We start from the raw sequence: 20723 nt of genomic DNA on the forward strand, positions 1-20723 counted from the left end.
TGGGGGGGGGGGGTTAGCCCCCACCCAAGATTTATTTCTAAACAATTTTATACTGTTAAAAGGAAAATTACAAAAAAAAATCATAGACATTTTCTGAAAATTATGACAAGCCCCGCCCGCGCCCTAATCATGTCCCTGGAGCCGCCTCTGTGCGTAATACTATAATTGTATATTAATGATTAAACATAAATACCTATAATAATAAGTTGCCTACCTACCAAATTATATAATACTCGTTTTAAGCTCAATACCAATATAATTTTTCCTAAATTAAGAACTGATTTAGCAAGACCATATTATTATGAATTCGTAAATGTCTATATTAAATTTAAAATTAATCATCATAAATTTTATTTTCTCAATAATGAAATAATTAAAAAAAAAATTGTCACTGCCATTATTTATAGTGTAATGTAATTTAGGACAATTTTTGTCAGGCATAAGACGTATTATACATTTTTTTTATATTTTGATTTAATAATTAATAGTTATTATTGTTACAAAAGTTGCAATCGATGTACTTCTATTATACTAATTTATCCTTCACAGTTATTTTATTTATTTATTTAATTTGTTATGCATAGCTATAGTTTGTCTTAGAAAAAATACTTAATTTACATATGTATAATACTTAAGCCATATTAACATATTATTATACAACTAGTTTTTGTCAAAAATACCCTAGCTATATATTATATTATTATATTATTATGCATTAATTATTAATTTTTATAATCTTATAATCGCATATAAAACTATTTTTAATTATAATAATTTATATACAGAGCACAGATTTATATTCATTAAAATTACAAAATCACAAATCACATAATATTATGCAATACAAATTGTAAAAATATACAAAAATATGAAAAGAAAATTGTATAATAATATTACACAAATTGTTTATTTACTATTTAGTAATTATTTATTTATTAAATTTAAACTTAATACAAAACAATAATTTTTCTAGTAAAATGGCATAGTAACATTATGAACAATAAAGTTTACTTCTTGTTAAAAACGATGTAATTGTTATTATTATTTCCAATAAATTATAGGTTACACCTACATAATATGAGATTTTTAAAACAGTATAGGTATAATTTGATTTTACTTCAATATGCAAAAATGCAGCTAATGGCTTTAGGCGCTGAGGCTTTAATAAATTTAAAAACATATATATGTATAATATGCAATAAATATTCATAAATATACAAAAAAGTGCAAACAAAATTTAAAACTAGTACAATTCGTAAAGGATAACTAAAATATATACAAATTAAAAATATTTAAAAAAAAATATACAATTGCGTTAAAATTTGAGGTTTACTCATAAATTATTAGCAACGTACACAAATTGTTAATTTTAGATATAATAATAAAATAATTATATTGCTATATTTTTTAATAATAATTTATAATTCTTTTGAACGACTATATAATTATAGTCCGAGATATCAAGCATTTAGCAAATTACCATTTCCAGCGAAGGATAAGCAAATTTACAAAAAAAAAAAACAAAAAAAACAGATCAATGACCTTACTATTAATTTATTTAGCTACTGGCATCATGCCTAAAATATCGTTACAAAGATATATTTAGTATTTAACGATATTACGCATTTATCTATTTAGTGTAGTATGTCTGTGCAATATTATAATACATAAATTTAAAGACGGCGCTTTGGATAGGCAATTCAGGGTCATTATATTATTGTTGAATAAAATATCGGTTTTATACCTATATAGTATATTATATTATATTAATAGCTAATAAGTGATAATATTCCGGTCGCCTTTAAACAATTACACACCGGTATACATAAATACGGTATTATTTTACATAGGTAATTCAACATTAATTGCCTATCGACACTTGTTTTATAAACCGTTTCCGATTTTTAATATTCTTGATTCTACTAATAATTGGTCGAATAATTTCCACCCCGCTGTCCACGAGTGCGTTCATACCTTACAAAGTTGTGTACACCAAGTGGTGCAATGACTAGAACACAAAATTCTAGTAAAATCTGTCTTGTACACATAATTGCACTCATCGTCAGTTTCCGGTTCGTAACTCGTTCCAGAGGATTACGCACCGATTGCTAAGGTAAGACGCATTTTGGTCACCTTGTTATTCTCAGGTATTCTTGGAACAGAATGCAGTAGTTGCATACTGCGTACACTACTTCCACGCATGCCGATTAGATTTAAATTATAATTCTTTTTTATTGTGTTTACAATTTAGATGAATTTACTCATACAAATGTGTAATGCGTATGTACACAATATAGAGTTGTAAAATCAAAGTAAAAACACTAAAAACTCTTGGTAAGATAATTAATTAATTCCACGATTTATAGTGAAACACTGAAACTTAAATAATATATTAATATAATATTAAATATAACATATTATAATATAATATGTCTGTGTAATAACTTATGTATTAACATATTTACATATATGTCATATTATATACAATATTATATTATAATAGGTGAATATATAAGCCAATAACCTTAGCTGTTGCGGCTTTAACTTAATAATAAAAAAAAAAAAAAATAGGTGAATATTATTATGAAAATAATTAAACAATAATAATATAATATAAGTTATATTATGAAGTATGAACAAAGATTTATTCCTCGGGTTCATTTCTTGGACGATATAAAATGATTAAGGTCATTCGCGTTGAAAACGTAGGAATATAATAATAATATTATTCATGATAAAATTGTTGACAAACGACCCGCCTACCACCCACCACCCGACCATCAAGTACAGTCATTGGTGTTGAAGCCGGATGACGAATAGACATTGCTATTCTAACGCCATCTATCGTCCAGGCCGGCCTTCTGGGCCAGTCCGACAGGTGTCTCTACGGTGTTGTCGAGGACGACCGACACGGACGGTACACGCGCGCGCCCTCCTCCGCTGTGGCCGCGGCACCACCACCGCAGCCGTCGCCGCCCAGTCGTCACCGACACCGACACCGCCACCGACCCGAGCGCGCGAGGGAAGCCATTGCTGTTCGACTGGCTCTCACGTTTTTGTGTGCGCGTCGCAGCAACGAGTTGAGGCACTTCGGCGTCATTGTCGACCGACAGCCGTGGTGTGTACGCTGCTCACTTTTCGCCAGGGGGGTCGTCGTCGTCGCGCAGTTTTTTTTTACTCCCCCCCAACGCACACGTCGTCATCGTCGTCGCGCTTGTCGTAAGTATAACACAAATAATAATATAATATACTAGGTATACACTATATAATATTAGTATATTATAATATAATATTTATTAATATTATATACACACATTACGCGTTACAGTTGTGTCCCGGTAGTAATGGTATTATCATAACAATAATAATAACGTGTACACGGTGCACATAATATATTATGTACATTGTACCTACATGATAGTGATGTCGATTATATTAAACGGATAATGTCCGACAACGTTAGTAGGAGGTAGTAGGTACCTATAACAGCTACAACAACGGCGTACTAGTGTACACACTCCAAGTGAGTGTGGTTTACGCGTGTGGGGGCACCGAATAAAATCGAAGGGTAGATCGGCGGTGGTGGTGACGGAGTTGAATATGGTCGCTTACGTGTTGGGGGGGGGGAGACTTTGGGTCGGAAGGTTTAATGAGTCCGTCGTCACCGCCACAATATTTGGGGATTTGTATAGTTTCGTCTCTGTGCACTATAATTGTCTATTACCACATATTGTCGATATTATAATATACTGTACACAGATATCGTTTGTTATGCATAAATTATTGGTTACTGTCGGTGACGTCCTGTCTTACGACTACAATGCGGTGGGTATGGGTTCCGAGTTCAACGACGGGGTCGATATACCTATACAGTCCCTACACACGCGCTCGCTCACTTTCGTCATATTTGTAAGTCGCATAAATGCCCCTAAATGTATGTAATATATGCTTCGTGTGGTCTGTGTGAGTGTGGTTTTCGTACCACAAGAATGTACTTCAGCACGACCGTCGCCCTTTAGAGTTTAGACTGACTACGAGTGTGTGTAATGTGTTTACACATTATCCCTCTTTGGGTATAGTATCGAAACTTTTCAGAGTGTCGTTGACACCGAGTCTTCGACGACTACAGCCGTGGCGACGGCGGTCGGTGCCTGCCCGCCGTATATAATACAGTTTATCGTGACCTTGAACACAATTGATGTAACGATGTCAACGTTCGTCCGAATCCATCTGCATAACCTAATTGTATTTACCGAGTTTTCGTGCCCGCTCCGATACATCATAATAATAATATAATATAGACATGAAGTGACCATAGCGTGTCCGATCGTTTTTTCGTTTCTCTCTCTCATTATCTTTCGTCTCTATTTTCCGCCCCTCGCCGGTTTCGATTCGCACCCCTCGCCGCCGGACATTCGATTTGTCCGGACACGAATATTAATTACTATTTCATCACACCACGCGTGTATGCGCCAATACATTTTAAAAAATATTACGAGTGCGTGCGTGAGTGTGCTCCGAGATTACGTCGGGGCGTCGCGGATGAGGCTTACGTCACCAACGCCGCCGCCGCCGCGAACGATACATAATATTACGCACCCACACCGCGAAGTAACGCACCCACGGCCACAACCAAGTCGTCGTCGTCGTCGTTACTCGACACAATGTCCGGCCGATAACGTGCGGCCTGGCCGACGGGTGAGTAATAATAACGCGTACCTACAACGGATATCGGAATACGTCACCGTCGTCCGTAATTTTATCGACTTCACCCGGCCGACGAGACTGCGGGAGTATCAGAATCCACGCGTATATAATATTAAAGTAATCGCTGCTCTCGCCTCTTGCCCTGCGAATCGTGGGCTAGATCGTGGGTGGAACGACGACAATAGTTTTCTCGGTGATCGGGCGATAGATCGCCGCGAACTACTTTTGGACATCACTGTCGCCGGAGAAATCTGTCCGGTGACACCTGTCACGCGGTCGCTCGTCTGAAACCGATGGGGAAAACTTAACTTAGTGACAACGACATGTCAAACAATAACAGCGAATGAGAACAATACGCGAAGGTTTTCCGCGCCATCCCTGTCTGCACCCCCTTCGTGTGTAGTGTGCACGCGAAAATATCTCACTCGTTCGAATGGGGTCGTATCAGATTACCCACCTCGCACGTCGTCGTCCACTCGTCTATAATAAATAATAATATTATATTATTTTACTATTATTATATTCGGTACGCTTTTCGCGTCCTTCTCGGACTCGTCGTGTATGTGTCATCAGATTAAAAGTCGCCAACGGGGTGGCATCGACGGTAGCGTCCCGCAACTCGTTCGACTCTCGCGCGCGCGTCGCCGACACACCGCGCTCGCGGTAGCCTCAACAACCGCGCGCCGACAGAGTAGGCCGCGCAAACAAGTTTCGCGCTTTTACAACGACGACGGTGATTAAAAACCAATTAGACGCAATATTTTTAGTCGACCGCGGCGGCGGCATCGACGGCGGCATGACGACGTGTACGCAAGGTGGACGGTGCGTATTCGTAAGGGCCAGCGCACTCTATCGTTTCGTCGTCGCAACGTCGTCACGCCAAATACGCAGTCTTTGTTAAAATACTTTAATGTGTGTGCGTGTGTGTGCGGATAAAATGTACAAATGACGTATCGACGTAGACGGTATACTAATGTTATATTTTACTACTACAACAACTACAGGCTACAATACTATAACTACTACTACTACTACTACTACTACAACTAAAACTACCGTGTATGGCAGCTTATCATTGCGCCGCCGATAATGGTATTCTGATTTGCGAAATATATATGCACATACGCACATATATTTATATAACAATTATCGTCCACGGCACACAATTAAATTATTATTTTACTGCCACGCAGGATCGATGATAGCGAAATGTACCGCGAATAACACAAAGCACTGCGAACCGTTTCTGCGCGCCGCCCACATTTCGCGCTGTCCATGTCGTTGATCCGAACGCAAATGATTCTAATACCCGCCGTTCGAAGACTTTTGGTGGAACGCCCGACTGTTGGCGTATGTGTGTGTCGCATACCGAAAAGTGTATAATGTTTTTATAACCGAGTGTGATTTTCAAGGTTATACGTAGTTTTGATCTTGCGACTTGCTATTAAAATAATAATAATTGCTCTTGGTTGTCGTCGTCGCCATCGTCTCCGTCGCCGTCGCCACCGTCTCTGTGATTATACAAAACGTACGGTTTGTAACAAAAAAAAAAATTTTAATTATCTCGTTTTCTACTGTTAATACTTTAATCATAACATCATACCCGCGAACATCAATAATATTCGTGACATGATTATTGTCACGCCGTCGTCACTGGCGTTCGGGTCCGCCCGAAGAGCAGCGGATACCATATTACCATGTCCGACACCATAGCCGGTATATAGGTAGTAGGTACTATGTCAAGGAGAAAGACTACACACGACGGCAAGGTCGCGGTCGTCAATCGCGCGAAATAATGGAACACTATTAATATTATTATTATCATCGTCGTCGTCGCCGTTGTCGTAGTTGTAATTTACTCGTTTGTTAGGTTATATATTATTGTGATTATGACGTGTCGCGCGACTGGATTAAACGATCGGCTATTCAGCTGGGTGCCTGGGTCCCTCGTGTCGTCGGACCGTCGAAATATTTTTTTTACTACGCGACAATCACTGTGGTGCTCACGAGCGGTGACCGTCGCGGGACATGGACGTTTTTTGCTCGCGACCGTCGTCGCAGTTTTCCGTTATTGTTCGGTACTTAACCGTTCGTTTAAAATACTTACCACACACTTATTCTCTTAGGTATTTACAATCAATGGTAATTCACGACCACGACGTTCCAACGCAAATACTAATTACTATGGTCGGACGGGGTGCCGTAACCACTTTAACCATTGGTTTTGTATTTCCGCTGACGCTATACTTACCCACCACCGTCACCGATCACCCGGGTTTGCGCCACGGCATGCATTCGATCGACCGATAGATACGCGTTATTATGATCGGCTACGACTTTATATCGAACTAACGATTTAGGTCATCTCATTGCTGCAATACTGCGTCGGGAGGGTACACCGCGCCTACTTCCCCGCGTGTTTACGTAAATAAAATAAATAAATATAAGACCAACGTGTTATTCTAATTTTTTTGTCCCGTATATTATATATATTTTATAAAATAATACTTTATTATTATTGTTGGTGTTCAACGGTGTTTGAATATATATATAAATGTAAAAACAAGTTTCCCTAACCAGTCCGATGAGAAAATGTATACGCTTATCGATGACACCAGTTTTTGAAACCACGCTCGATGTTCTTCATCGACGTATTTTTAGGAACTTTTTATATTTATTTAATTATTTTTTTTATTCAAAATCCCCAAACTTTGCTGAGCTTATTTAGTTTTGTTTATAGTCACTTACTTTAAAACTGTCTTATATTATTATTAAAAATTAATACACAAAACACTTAAATGTTTGTGGCCATCAATTATTGTAATATGGCTACTCCTAGATTGGTTTGATGTTTGAACACTGTTACAATCCTTAATCGTATATACTTCCCTTTAGATTAAATTCAACCGTGTTTGTATTCAATATAATATTATGGTAAATAAAAATTAATAAGTAGGTGGCAATTTTCAAAATGTATATACATATGTTACGGGCAATGTAGAATACTAGGCAATGTGTACATTGCCCGGTCAATGTGTTCGTGCTCGGGCAATTTGAACCACGATTTATTTTATTAACCAACTTATATTAATATTAATTTTCATTATAGATTATAATTTTATTATTACCTATTTATAATAATTTATAGTATTTTTTTTTAAACAATGTTTGTTAATTGTATTCTTATATCATAATATTAGGAATATTTTGATTGAATAATAAAAAAAATTAACAAATTTAACTGATTTTTATCGAGACAGCTATTACTTTTATCATTCCGATATGGCCATATCCATATGGAAAACTATGATTCTTAAATAGGCAGTATGATAGGTAACAAAAATAAGTTAATACATCGGGTTTCAAAAATTTCATAGTTTTATGTAAAATTGCATTGCATTTAATTTATTATGCAAATAACATAATTATACATAAACAAAAAAAAAATTAACTAATATAATCATTAATAATTATATTAATTTTTTTTTTCATGCCATCAATATTATACAACAGTTACCATTATTAGAATCGTTTTAAAATATTCGTAATATGATAATAAAATTAATAATCATTGTTTTTTAAAAAATATTATAAACAGGTAAAATTATAAAAATAAAACAATACTATAAATTATTATGAATAGGTAAAAATAAAATTATAATTTATACTAAAAATAAAAAACTCGTGGTTCACATTGCCCGTAACATATACATAGAGTGTGGATGTTTTCATACTGAACGGTGGGACGTAAGGATGTAATATGACTCTTATAAATTGTCCAACATTCTTGTAACATGAAATTTTCATCAAAACAACTAACATAATAAACATGTTTATGCAGTGTCTGGAAAATATTTCTAAACTTTAAAAACTATCAGTAAATCGTATTATTATATTATAATTTATATTATTATTGTAGTGTCGCATAAACAATTTATTAAATTTAATGGTTCACTAAAAATTTAATGAACCAATCGTGTGCCACTACATTTTGTTTAAGGGACCATTAATTCACTATTGATTCATTAAATGTTTTGTGCAACCCGACCTATATCATCTTTTTTTTTATATTTAAATTTTAAAGTAAATTATAAATATATACAATTTACAATTTTGCCCATATAGCTATATAGGCACTTAGGTAATAATTTAAAATGTGCACGAATATATTTAATACAAGAAAACGCCTTCGTGTGTAGCGCTCTTTCAATCCGGTTCTGATGATAGTTTTATCGACGTACATAGGCGCAAATAGTGTGTGAGATTTGGGGAGGGGGCTGAAGCAGAAGCTCAGAACCATATCGGACTCTTATGACGCTTTCCTGATAATTTTTTTTTTTTGGGGGGCGAGGCTTAGCCCACCTAGCCAATCCACTATTTGAGCATATCATATAATAATATATGACTATTACCTATCGACAGTCAAATTACGCTACAAGAAATTGCACAAATGTGTAGAGATCGACCTTTGAATTACACACTACCATAGTCAAACTATAATAATTAATTAACCTAATAAAAATACACACTTCACTAAATTAGTCATTTTTTTTTCTCTTATTTTAATTTATAATATTGTTATTTATTTTAACAATAAGAATATTACCAAAAAATAATCGTAAATTTAAGAATTTTAATAATGTAGCCATGTAGATATATTATTATATATATTATTATGTACGACGTTATATTTATATTTATATAACATTGGTATTTATTTATGACTGACACCACTGACCGTTGGATACTCGTTATCGCTTAAATCTGTTACCTGGTATTCACACTTGAATAGCAGTAGTATTTATAATTTATATATTTGTTCGTCTCTTCCAACGGGTATAAAAGCAAACATTAAATAGATATATATTACATCGCTAACGTTAGTACCTATAGATTTTATTATATTATTGAACAATCTTAAAAAATTCGTCAACACACAATAATATTAACTAAAAATGAATTAATGAAAATAAATAATAATAACAAAAAACAAAACATGAAGCTGAGTTAGAATATATTTTGTATAATATTTACAGTCCCTAGCCCCCTAGCTGCTAGCTGAGGTTGCTGTAGCCTAACTATTAATACAAATATTTTTGTCCCATCCCTGAAATATTATTTAAATTTAAAAATGCTTTCAATGTTCTGTGTTTAACCATGAATTAAATAGTAATTTGTATCCTTATTTGTATGAAGGTTGCTACGCTTAAGTCTAAAATGTCATATAACAACGGCATCATATCATACCAAACTTATGAGGGATCTTAGACTATATTATAATTGTAACTAGGAACCTAAAATTAGGATGTATTAATACCTAACACTAAAAAATATATGATTAATTTTTTGGTTATAAACATAATTAGTTAACTTTTCTTTTTACAACAATTTATCCACACACATCCCCCCCAAAAAAAAACCCCAAACAAACAAACTCCTGAATATATGTCACCTCGTATGTCACTGTATTAGGATTAGAACGTATACTTATTATCGAGCATATTATTATGTATTATTATGTTTAGCCCGTATAGGTACATCAATTATAACGATACATTTATCAATTAGAACAAAACATTATTTAACTCAACAACATATACTATTGTTGAATCAAATCTGTTTAACATTTAACTTAATTAATCATTGTTAAACTATTTAAAATATTTGCATGTATATATGTATTTCCTAATTTTTCAGTATTTATTTACCTAATAAATGTACCTCATCAATGAGAAGATTATCACTGTAAATTTTAAGAGGGCGTCGCACCCGTATATGTTGTCTCCGTCTTACACACGTACGGCATAACAAAAACGTTTTGCCGTGGGAAAGAACCGAGAAGGCTATAATCATAACTGAGAAACGAAATGTTCACCACATATAAATGAGAACTTTGGCTGTGCAATATAGTTTTTATTTTGATATCACTTATATGAAAAAAGTTCTTATCGTTTCAAAATCCATTGTTATTTGTGTTTTTTGAAACTTGAATAACTTCTTTTGAAGTTCCGATAACCAAAAAATTAAAACGACATTGCACAGCCAAAGTTCTCCTTTTTATGTGGTGAAAATTTCGTTTCTAAGTTATGATTATAGCATTCTCGGTTCTTTCCCGCGCAAGACACTTTGCTATGTTGTACATTTGTAAGACTGAGAGATACATGCGGGTGCAACGTCCTTTTAATTGAATTAGTTGAATTAGATTTAAATAATAAATTATTGTACCTATACGAAGTACGCGCAATTTTGAGTGGTGATGGTATGTCTTCAGAGGCGGACTTACCATTTTTCCGCCCTTAGGCATTACAACACTAGCGCCCCGTACATTGGCGTGCTCCCACGGGGGGGGGGGGAGTAATGTTCCATGAACTAAAACAAAACTGTAAAAAATGTATTTCTATAATTAATTCCAGTATTCTAATTGTGGTTCCGGGTGCGGGGTGAGGTGGGTCATTCCAGTAAGCACTGTGCGAGCTATCCCCCACCTAGCTAGTAGAGCGGCTATATACAATGTAGTAATGTACCCGGTGGCCCGAGGCAGTATATTTGACTGCCTTAGCTGTCGTTTTGCGCATGCGCCATTCACAATATTGTACGTGTTTACGCCGCATACCCGTATACCATCTCCCATGCATTAACATAGGCAAAGCCGGCAACTGCCTCGTCGAGTGTCGATGTCGAACCTCTAGCGGTGGCGGCGCAGCACAGCGCGCGCCGGTCGCAGGATTAAACTCAGACGGCAAGGTTATTATAGCTTATAAATTAAAACGTTACTGCGACGTGACTACGTGAGCCATTCTCCAGTTTCATGCAAGTTGTATACGAAAAAAAATTAATATAAAATATTAATTTAGGTAAATAGAATATTATGAAAAACTAAAAAGTAAAAAATTAACTAAAAAATTGCGCCCCAAAAATATTGCGCCCTAGGCCAGTGCCTTGGTGGCCTATGGGTAAATCCGCCCTGGTGTGTCTCCATCTAATGATATTTGATAATTTATGTATATTACTCTTGGTAATACGGTAGCTGGTAGGTATACTATCAGGTTGAACTAATTTTTCAAAAATTCCCCATATATTATGTAATATAACTAGCTGTATAACCCGACTTCGGCTGAAAAAAAATTAACAAATATTAAATACGGCGCTATATAGGTGTATCTCGGTTTTACCAGTTCACGGGCAAATCGGCGTCGGTGTACTTACCTCGCTTTGTAAACTAATGTCTAATTTGATACAGACAGACAATCCGATATATTACTTGGTATATTTTAGATTCTGGATAAACTACTTTACATTTTCTTGATAGGCACCTAACCATAAGCGTGCGCACAGGGGGGGGGGGGGTTGGGCCGTGGCCTACCCTGCGAGACGTACCGAAATTTGTATACATTGTAATACATGATTTAAACATCACATTTTTCTTTCTTTCGTTTCTCATTTTTTTAAAAAAAAAACATTAAAAGAATCGTAGTATCATAGATGAATAAATACAAATATAAATTTTAAATTTTAAATATTTTAAAAATGTCTGAATTCGCCAGATTGTTTTAAATATTTTGATACTAAAAAATAAAATTAGTTGTGTTATGATTAAAATGTCTTATATATTAATGTCGAATAGATCCGAATAGATCCACTTAAACTTTTAGGCATATGGCTTACTTACCTATTATTTTCGTTAACTACAGATTTCAATTGAATAATATTTAATACTAATAATAATTTTCAATGCAGATATAGGTACCTACTTGTGATTTGATTATAATTAAAAACTACACACTAATTAATCTAATTTATTATTGTCGTTTGTCGATTAGATACATAAAAATACGATAGTCCATAATTTTTATTTTTATTATTACAATTAAAGTTTTACTGGCTTGCTTGTCATCTAAACTTATCTTAATTGGTCACGTTAATTACAAATAAGAGCTTTCTGAATGCATAATATTGTTACAGTATAATATTATATAATATTCCGCATTATCTATATACATTTCTTGGAGATAGGCTTAAAATAGTTTATAAGAAATACTATTTATAAAATTTAAATATTTAAGACTTGAATCAAAATTAATTTTAAATGAATAAACTTGTTTCTGTATATTCACATTCTTTACCACAATATCTTTGGATTCTGTACGTGTTACATGATCTCAATGGACCACATGTCATGATTTTGTTGAGTAATAAATATGTATTCCGCTTAAAAATCATTTATTCTGTTTTTAGCGGATTCCAACTGTAAAAATGTGGGTAAGTGGATGTCGCTCTGCTGTACAGTACCTTACAAATGGGTCACTGTATAATGGATGATATTAAATTTGAATTCAATGATATAATATCATTGTATAAGAAAACGATTCTGAGCGGAGACGGTATGTCAGTCTAGGTATAAGATATAATATTATATAGTCTATGGTATTAAAAAAAAAAATTACCTATAATAGGTACTTACCTGTAATAAATTCCAAATTAATCATATCACAATATCTATTAGGTACTTATAACACGTTATACATCAACAACAAACCGTGATACTATCATAGATACATATAATAGTATACTTTAGAAGTTTCCTAGCTAAGTGCCCACAAATAATATTATACTATCACAAAAAAATAACTAAAATAGTTATTCTAGGTTTTTAATGTGTAATTTCGTCCAAATTTGAACTTAAAATGACTATAAAAATAAACTGTGTAAATGTATTTTTTAGATTTTTTGGTAACAGAATTAATTACTAACGTGGAATCTTGTTTTAAATGTTCAATCCTTAGATAAAAAAGTTGAATATTTTATGAATTTTTAACTACAAAATAATTATTCAATTTTACATTTGATACATTTTGTCAAAATTGATCTTTAAATGCTTATAAAAAAAAATTGTGCCTATGTATTTTTAATATTTTTCAACTGCTATTGTAACAATATATCAGGAGCCTTGTATTAAATGTTTACACTTTTTGGCGCAACAGATAAAACTTTATTGATATTTATAGAAAAAAAACTAAACAAATTTAAAACTGACCATGCCCGTAAACAGCTAAAAAAGAGTCAAATTATTTTCAAAATTTCATCGTATATAGAAAATGCTAATATAAACATTCAGTGAAATTTTTAAGTATTTACAGTCATTCGTTTTTTAATTGCAACAAAATAAGAAAATCGTCACATAAGAAATCGAGCGAATATCAAATGTTGTAAAAATATGAATTTCAAACGCTCATAAAAATTTAATTTGACTTTCTTGTAGACAATATTATGTGAAATCTTGTAATACATTTTCAAATCTTAGATTTAAAAAGAAAAATTTTTACGAATTCTTAACTCAAAATAACTTGCTAATTTTCGTGATTTTTACATATTTTGTCAATTTTTGAACTTTAAATGCTAATAAAAAAAAACTGTGACTAAGGAATTATAATATTTTCAAATGTCATTGTAACAATATAGTAGGAGCCATGTATTAAATTTTCAAGTATTTTTACTCAACAAATAAAGTTTTATTGACATTCAAAAAAAAAAAACTAATAAAATTGGAAACTGAAAATGTCCCTAAACAGTTCAAAACAAATCAAAATATTTTGAAAATTGTATTATGTATAGAAAATGGAAATATAAACAATCAGTGAAAATGTCATGTATCTACGGTAATTTGTTTTAAAGTTATACCAAAAACCAAAATCGATTTTCTCGAAAACAGCTTTTGCGTAACAATTCCCGTTTTTCCTTAATTTTTCTTTTGTTTTTCACGGCGCTTTTGAAAACTTTTGGAAATTTCAAATTTTGACCTCCCGAATGCACCAACTAGATTCACTTTCCCATCAAACAAGATACTGTTAAAGAAAATCGAAGCTGCTTTACTGCCCCAAATTGTGATGACAGACACAACAGTAAAAAAATAAAAATAAAATAAAAAAATAAATAACACACATCATTGTAAAATCAATACATTCATCGTTCCACTCAGAATCTAAAATGTATAGATACACTAAACTCCGAAAAGGGGCAATAATACAACATTTTATTTGAATGTTTTAATAAATAGATATAGAACAAGCAATGTTTCCAAAGTTGCATTTACGTTATATGCAAAAAAATTATTTCCCTACACAAACATTGTGTTGGATCTTCGGCAATTATACAATTCGTGTTCATACCTATATACGTTCATATGTATAATATACATATACGCATTTATAGGTAACACATTATATATTATATATATAATTGTATAAAGGTTGAGTAATTAACAGACATTAAGTTAATGATATTTTTAATTTTAATTATTAATTCCAATAATGATTACATTTGTTGTAAACTGTAATTTTCGCAATACTTTATAATCTACTGTGTAAATAATTATATTAATTGTGTTTGAATTTCGAGGTCTTTTCGTAAACAAACAAATTGAAAATCGTTCATAATTCAATCTCATTTAATATTAAACATTAGGTATAGGTATATCAACATTTTAGTCATATTATTTTATGACCTAATGGTCAATAATCCTCGTAGCTTGTGTGCTATAATAATAAACCTTATTAATTTATATTTTTGTGTTAGTCATTCATAAAATTCGTTAAACGAATATAATACTTTTTACAAGACTTCAATATTTTAATTTTTATTGTATTGAACACTGTCATAATGGACGTATTATTTTTACATATTGAAGTAAGCTATATCGTATCGTAACTATATAGACGTAGTTTCTTTACAAGTAAGCTTTCTTTGGAGTAATCTATTATTGTAGTTTTCTTTGTATTTTCTTTTTATGTTATATTATGATTATTGTTTATGTATATCTGTATAATTTTTATCAAATTAAACGAATTTGTACATTAAATGATAAAATGCTGATACATTGTCTACGGATGACCTTTTATATATATATTAAGCGTATTTGCATTTATAAAACAAAATAGGAGATAAATATAATGCAGATGTTTCTGATAAAAGGGCCATAAATGTAGGATATCATCTTAAAATATTTACAAAAGGTATATTAAGGGATAAATCAAATTATAATGTAAATGTAAAAATTCCAAATCATAAATATGTAATGATGTTAACTAACAAATATGGTTTTAGACTATAGTTATTAATAATAACAATAATAATAATAATATATTACATTTAAAAAAGTTTGAGTGATTAAATTTGTAAACCTATTTATATTTTATATTAACATATGAAAAATCGTTTTCGCGTTTTCGTAACTATACAAATTTGCTTGTAGGTACATATACCATTATTATTTTTAAAAATGCAGATCATTACCTATTTTGAGGCCAACCGATTAATGTAGTTATTGAAGCTTTAATTTATATTTCTCATAACAACTCTAGTCCTCTAAAATATTTAGGTAGATATATCAAAATGAATTTTTTATTTCAGTTTGTTATTTTAATTATACCTATGTATATGACTATTAAATACCTATTAGTATAGCTTTGGGTGTCTGGTACAAGTAATGACATTATACGTACAGGGTCTAACAAAATGTCAGTTTGAAGATAATACGTTTTTGAGATATAAGTATACTTAATATAATCCATATAAGTATATTATAATATTATATACATTATTACAATGATAATTATCATAAGAGTAATATTGTAAATATAACAATGTGAATATCATGTTATATTTAACTAGAAAATATAAGTACCTATAATTAATTTGAGTATTTTGGCGTTAACAAATTTAATAATATTAATGCATAAACAACCCAAAATATAGATTTGGATTTCCTATGTTTTTTTACACATTATGGACCGCAAAATTATAGATAATAGATACCTACTTAAAAACGTAATGTTCACCCAACTTCTCGGAAACTCATAATGTTAAATTCAAATATCTTATTTATTTTTGTGTAATACGTACGTAACTTATATAATAAGTATATATATAATGACGTTATTGAGTTTACAATGACGTACTCTAAGTTATGTATGTAGGTATGTGATATTTTCTAACTATCTTCATTACGATATACGCATAATAAAAATATTTACATCTGCTCTCATTGTTTATACTGTTTGTATGAATTTTAATAAATATTTAGGTATATAGTTGAACTAATACCTATTCAATAATATTTTTTTTTTGTTTATATGCCCTAGAACCACGTGTTGTTACTTATTTTATGAACAAGGATCCGTTTACATTTTGCCAATATATATATTATTGGAAGAGCATTATTGGAATGAACACTTAATCGGTACAACAAATTATTAAATAACCTATAGAACTGTTTGTGGGATAAATACGAGCCTTAATTTTGTTACCCTGTACACAACCGTTTGCTTATCTAATCTCCAGTTCCGAGGCCATCGTGAAAATAAATGTCTTACCGCTCATACAATTATAATTATTGTAGGTCCTCTGTACAGAAATCACACGCAGCGTGCAGTAAATACGTACGCAAACATTTTCTTTTCTATTCCAGGTCGGTTCGTGATTCGTGCTGCGTTTGGAAACTCGTTTCCCTTAAGAATAAAGGGTAGGTTGTCTTGCGACGGTGATAGAAGGGAAGGGGCAAATGTAGGACGCCGCTTTCCAATGTACACCGGTGTGCTCGGTGCTCGAATATATAAGTAGATATAGTAACAGTTATATTATATTATACCGTCGCGCGCCTTACTGCAAAACTGCAGAAGTTTCCTTTCGCCGACCAATCGGTGAATTTACTTTTCGATTTTTAAACGCCGTCCGTCGCTTATAAATGAAAAATCGTAAGAGCGTCATGACGCGTGAAGCTCCAAAAAAACTGCGTGACATGATTTTGCACAGAAACGATCCACATCACAACCATTCAAATAATAACGGTTCGAAACAAATTGAACGATTATTATCTCTCCTCATCCCCACCCATGTCACAGATGTTTCAAAACTAATATCGTGCACAATATGCACGATACTAGAGAAGATCATGATGGTCAATATACTATCGGGTCGGGGTAAACGAATGTATACAGATTACAGACACGCACACATTTTTTTCAGCCAGATTTTTTTGTTGCGTACGCGTTAAAATGTACGCGATCGGGATGTTATCATCGTTTTTCTCAACCTCTTCCTACTTCTCCTCCGCGGCTCCTCCGCGAGTTCGGCAGCTGGCAACGTTGCCAAACCGTGCGTGCAGCGTCACCCGACTGCGTGAGTGATACGGTTGGCCGGAAAACGTATCCGCCGTGTCGTGCATCATGCGTATAGTCGCCACAGCGAGATCGGAAGAAGGAAATCGGAATTATCGAAATAAGGTTAACCAGACCGTGGGGCGTACGCGGACTACGTTTAATATAAATGCAATATACGACGGCTACGCGGACACCAACGAAGACTACACCTACCAACCAACTCCTCTACACGGTACTCTACCACCCTCCCGGTTCCATCACCTGCACTATTACCACTCGCACTTTGACACGCGTTGTGCAATTCGAAGCCCACACTACCGATCATTTTTGCGGACGCCCGATCGCCATCCGGACGGGCGGGATCTGAGCGCCGCCGCCCGTCGGGTTCGAAACGCTACGAATTTGTTGCATAGCCGGTGCGCCCGAACAATCGTGAAAAATTAAAAAATACCCGTGAGATACGCTCGCGCGTAACATTTTTCTACTCGATGCGCTTTGAGGGGGTGTCATTAGTAGAGGGAGGGGAAATAACAGGAACGTTTTATATAAAACATATTATAATACCATATTATAATAAAATAATATAATAATAATATGATATTATTATTGTACGGAGTACCGTCCGTCGCTGTCGGTTTGTCGGTGTTCCAACGCGTCAAGGCGGGTCCTTTCCCCTACCTCGGGCCGCGCGCGCACACACACACGCACGCCGCGCCCGCGCCCCCTTCACGCAGCATGCACGCACGCACCGTCACCGCCGCCGTCGACGTCGTCGTCGCCGCTACCGCCGCACTCCACCACGTATCGCGGCCCCGACTTCTCCGCCCGTGCTCGCACACACGACATCGTATCATTATATATATTATTATTTCGTATATACGCGTTTCCCGTTCGCGCGGCCGTTCCGCACCGCACATAATATACTGCACATCGTTCTCTCCCCCTGCGCGCGCGCGGCGCCCGTTCGTGTTTGTGTGTGTGTGTGTGTGTGTGTGTGTGTGTGTTCGCGTGTGCGTGTGCGCGAAACTTTATTTTATTTAAAATTTTTTTTTATTTATTCATTTTTTCCAATTTTTTTTTCATCGTATTCCTCCCGACGTGGTGATTTTATTACAGCGGACGTCCAAAAGTCTCAACGACGACGTGTACCTTGTGCGTGAGTGTGTGTTATGTCCACGTACGCCGACGTCCACGGCGACCGTCCGCGAGGCGTTTTATCGTCCGCCTGCACCGCCGCCCGCACGGCGTAAAACCATCCCTCGTCGCCGTCGTACCGTCCGCGCGACGGCCGAGGAGCGCCAGCCTCCGTGTATGATTTCAACGCCCCGACTGCGTCGTCCCGTACCGGATAAAGGAACCGTGTGCCGTCGACCCCACAACCCCCTCGGACGCGTAACCACCCCAGGACGATCTTTTTCGACACCCCTCCCATAAACCGTTCGTCGCTTAATCAGTAATCACCCCGCGCTGAAAGCTGGACTTGACCCCGACGCACCACGCCAATCGTGTAAGTCGTGTCGTCGTTCGCTGTGAGTTGCGACTTAGCAATGGTTTCGGACCGACGGTGATGATAACGGTGCGCGAAAAATGGTGATAACGTCGTCGTTGTTATTCCATTGCTGCTGCTGTTGGTGCGGCGGTCGCGCGGTCCAAAGCTGACACACGACACTCCGCTCCCCGCGAACAGCCCGACGAGGGTTTTCAGGTAAAACTCTTAAGTCTATAACAATTTTTATAAGCGACTTAATTATTTTCCGCTCGGTTGCTGATGGCCATTTTGTTTGTTTGCCTTATCCGAAAAAACGGGATTGCAATTTAATTGTTCTCTATTCGCGTTAACGTCATCGCATAGACAAGTATATCGCCACTTGACTCGTGCGCGCGTGCGCCCCCGTATGATCTCTCGTGGTCGTCTCCTCGAGGATACCTTGCCTTGCGCTCTCGTGTAATTTACAATCCTGTAACGATGTAACGTATATTTACCGTTGTATTATCATGGTGGTGTATTACTGCAAATTTAATTTCGGTGGACAATGAGACGAGAAATCTTGTGTCTCTAAAGTTCTGTCTATTGGTTGTGTTATTACCTATGTTTGTTTAGCGGTGGGGGTAGGACACCGATAAGGGATGTTCTCCAAGCATTTGTCTGGAGCAGTCTTCTGCTGTCAATTTTTCTATTGCTGTTTGGCACTGCAGTTGTTAATGTTTTTTGTGTTAACTTTGCATTTCGCATACTCATTGCCAACCTAAATTAGGTTATGACTTGTATTTAGCTAAATAGGTGCAAACTCAATATCAATATTTATCATTTGCTTTTATTACAATATTAGAAACTATTTAGTATTTTTTTATGGTAGAATTGCTATAGGTACAACAAATATAATTTTCTATCTTCAGCTTTCTACGCTCTTGATTTACACATTAGTTTTATAATTCTTTTGCATTATTTTAATTACTACTTAGACAAAATATAAATCACATATAAAAACTAGTGAATTGTGTTATAGATGGATGTCAGTAATTGTTACAGCCTGTGTGTTTGTTTTAAAGTTCAAAGTACCAAGTATGTTGTATACACATTATTTATTAAAGATAGTGGGAAAATTATGAATTATAGCACAAAGAAAATTCAACTATTCAAATATGCTTTCAGCTTATATCTATAATACAATTAGTACCTACTCATATTTATATTTTTTTCTTCTATTCAATCGTACTAAGTTATTGAAGTTAATAAAGTTATGAGGAGAGTTCTGAGCTATGACTTATATTATATATGTCACTACATTTTTAAAATTATATTAGGAATTATTCTACTTATCAAGGTAGTAAACTTCTATTTTATCTGTAATTAGTTTGTAA

The 20723-nt window shown here is 34.3% G+C and overlaps 1 protein-coding gene and 1 long non-coding RNA gene across 8 annotated transcripts in view; one reads left to right on the plus strand and one right to left on the minus strand.

Moving 5' to 3' along the window:
- Positions 1-2983: 2983 nt before the first annotated feature.
- The window catches only part of LOC100574986, a 35473-nt gene continuing 17733 nt past the window's right edge, over positions 2984-20723 (plus strand). For 2 of the 7 annotated variants that reach the window (XM_029488309.1, XM_016807805.2), the window contains exon 1: positions 18652-19566. The gene's annotated coding sequence lies outside the window, so the exon portion shown is untranslated. Of the gene's footprint in view, positions 3220-6103; positions 6236-18651; positions 19567-20368; positions 20425-20723 lie in introns of those variants that run through there. The other 5 variants (XM_008188986.3, XM_003247312.4, XM_029488308.1 and 2 more) reach the window with 4 other exon arrangements.
- LOC115033848 lies at positions 5890-7864 on the minus strand. Its single transcript, XR_003839191.1, has 2 exons — positions 6311-7864; positions 5890-6218 (listed from the first exon to the last, which is right to left on the minus strand). It is a non-coding gene; the product is annotated as an uncharacterized LOC115033848 (long non-coding RNA).

The sequence above is a fragment of the Acyrthosiphon pisum genome, chromosome A1, assembly GCF_005508785.2.
Source record: "Acyrthosiphon pisum isolate AL4f chromosome A1, pea_aphid_22Mar2018_4r6ur, whole genome shotgun sequence".
NCBI classification, from domain to species: domain Eukaryota; kingdom Metazoa; phylum Arthropoda; class Insecta; order Hemiptera; family Aphididae; genus Acyrthosiphon; species Acyrthosiphon pisum.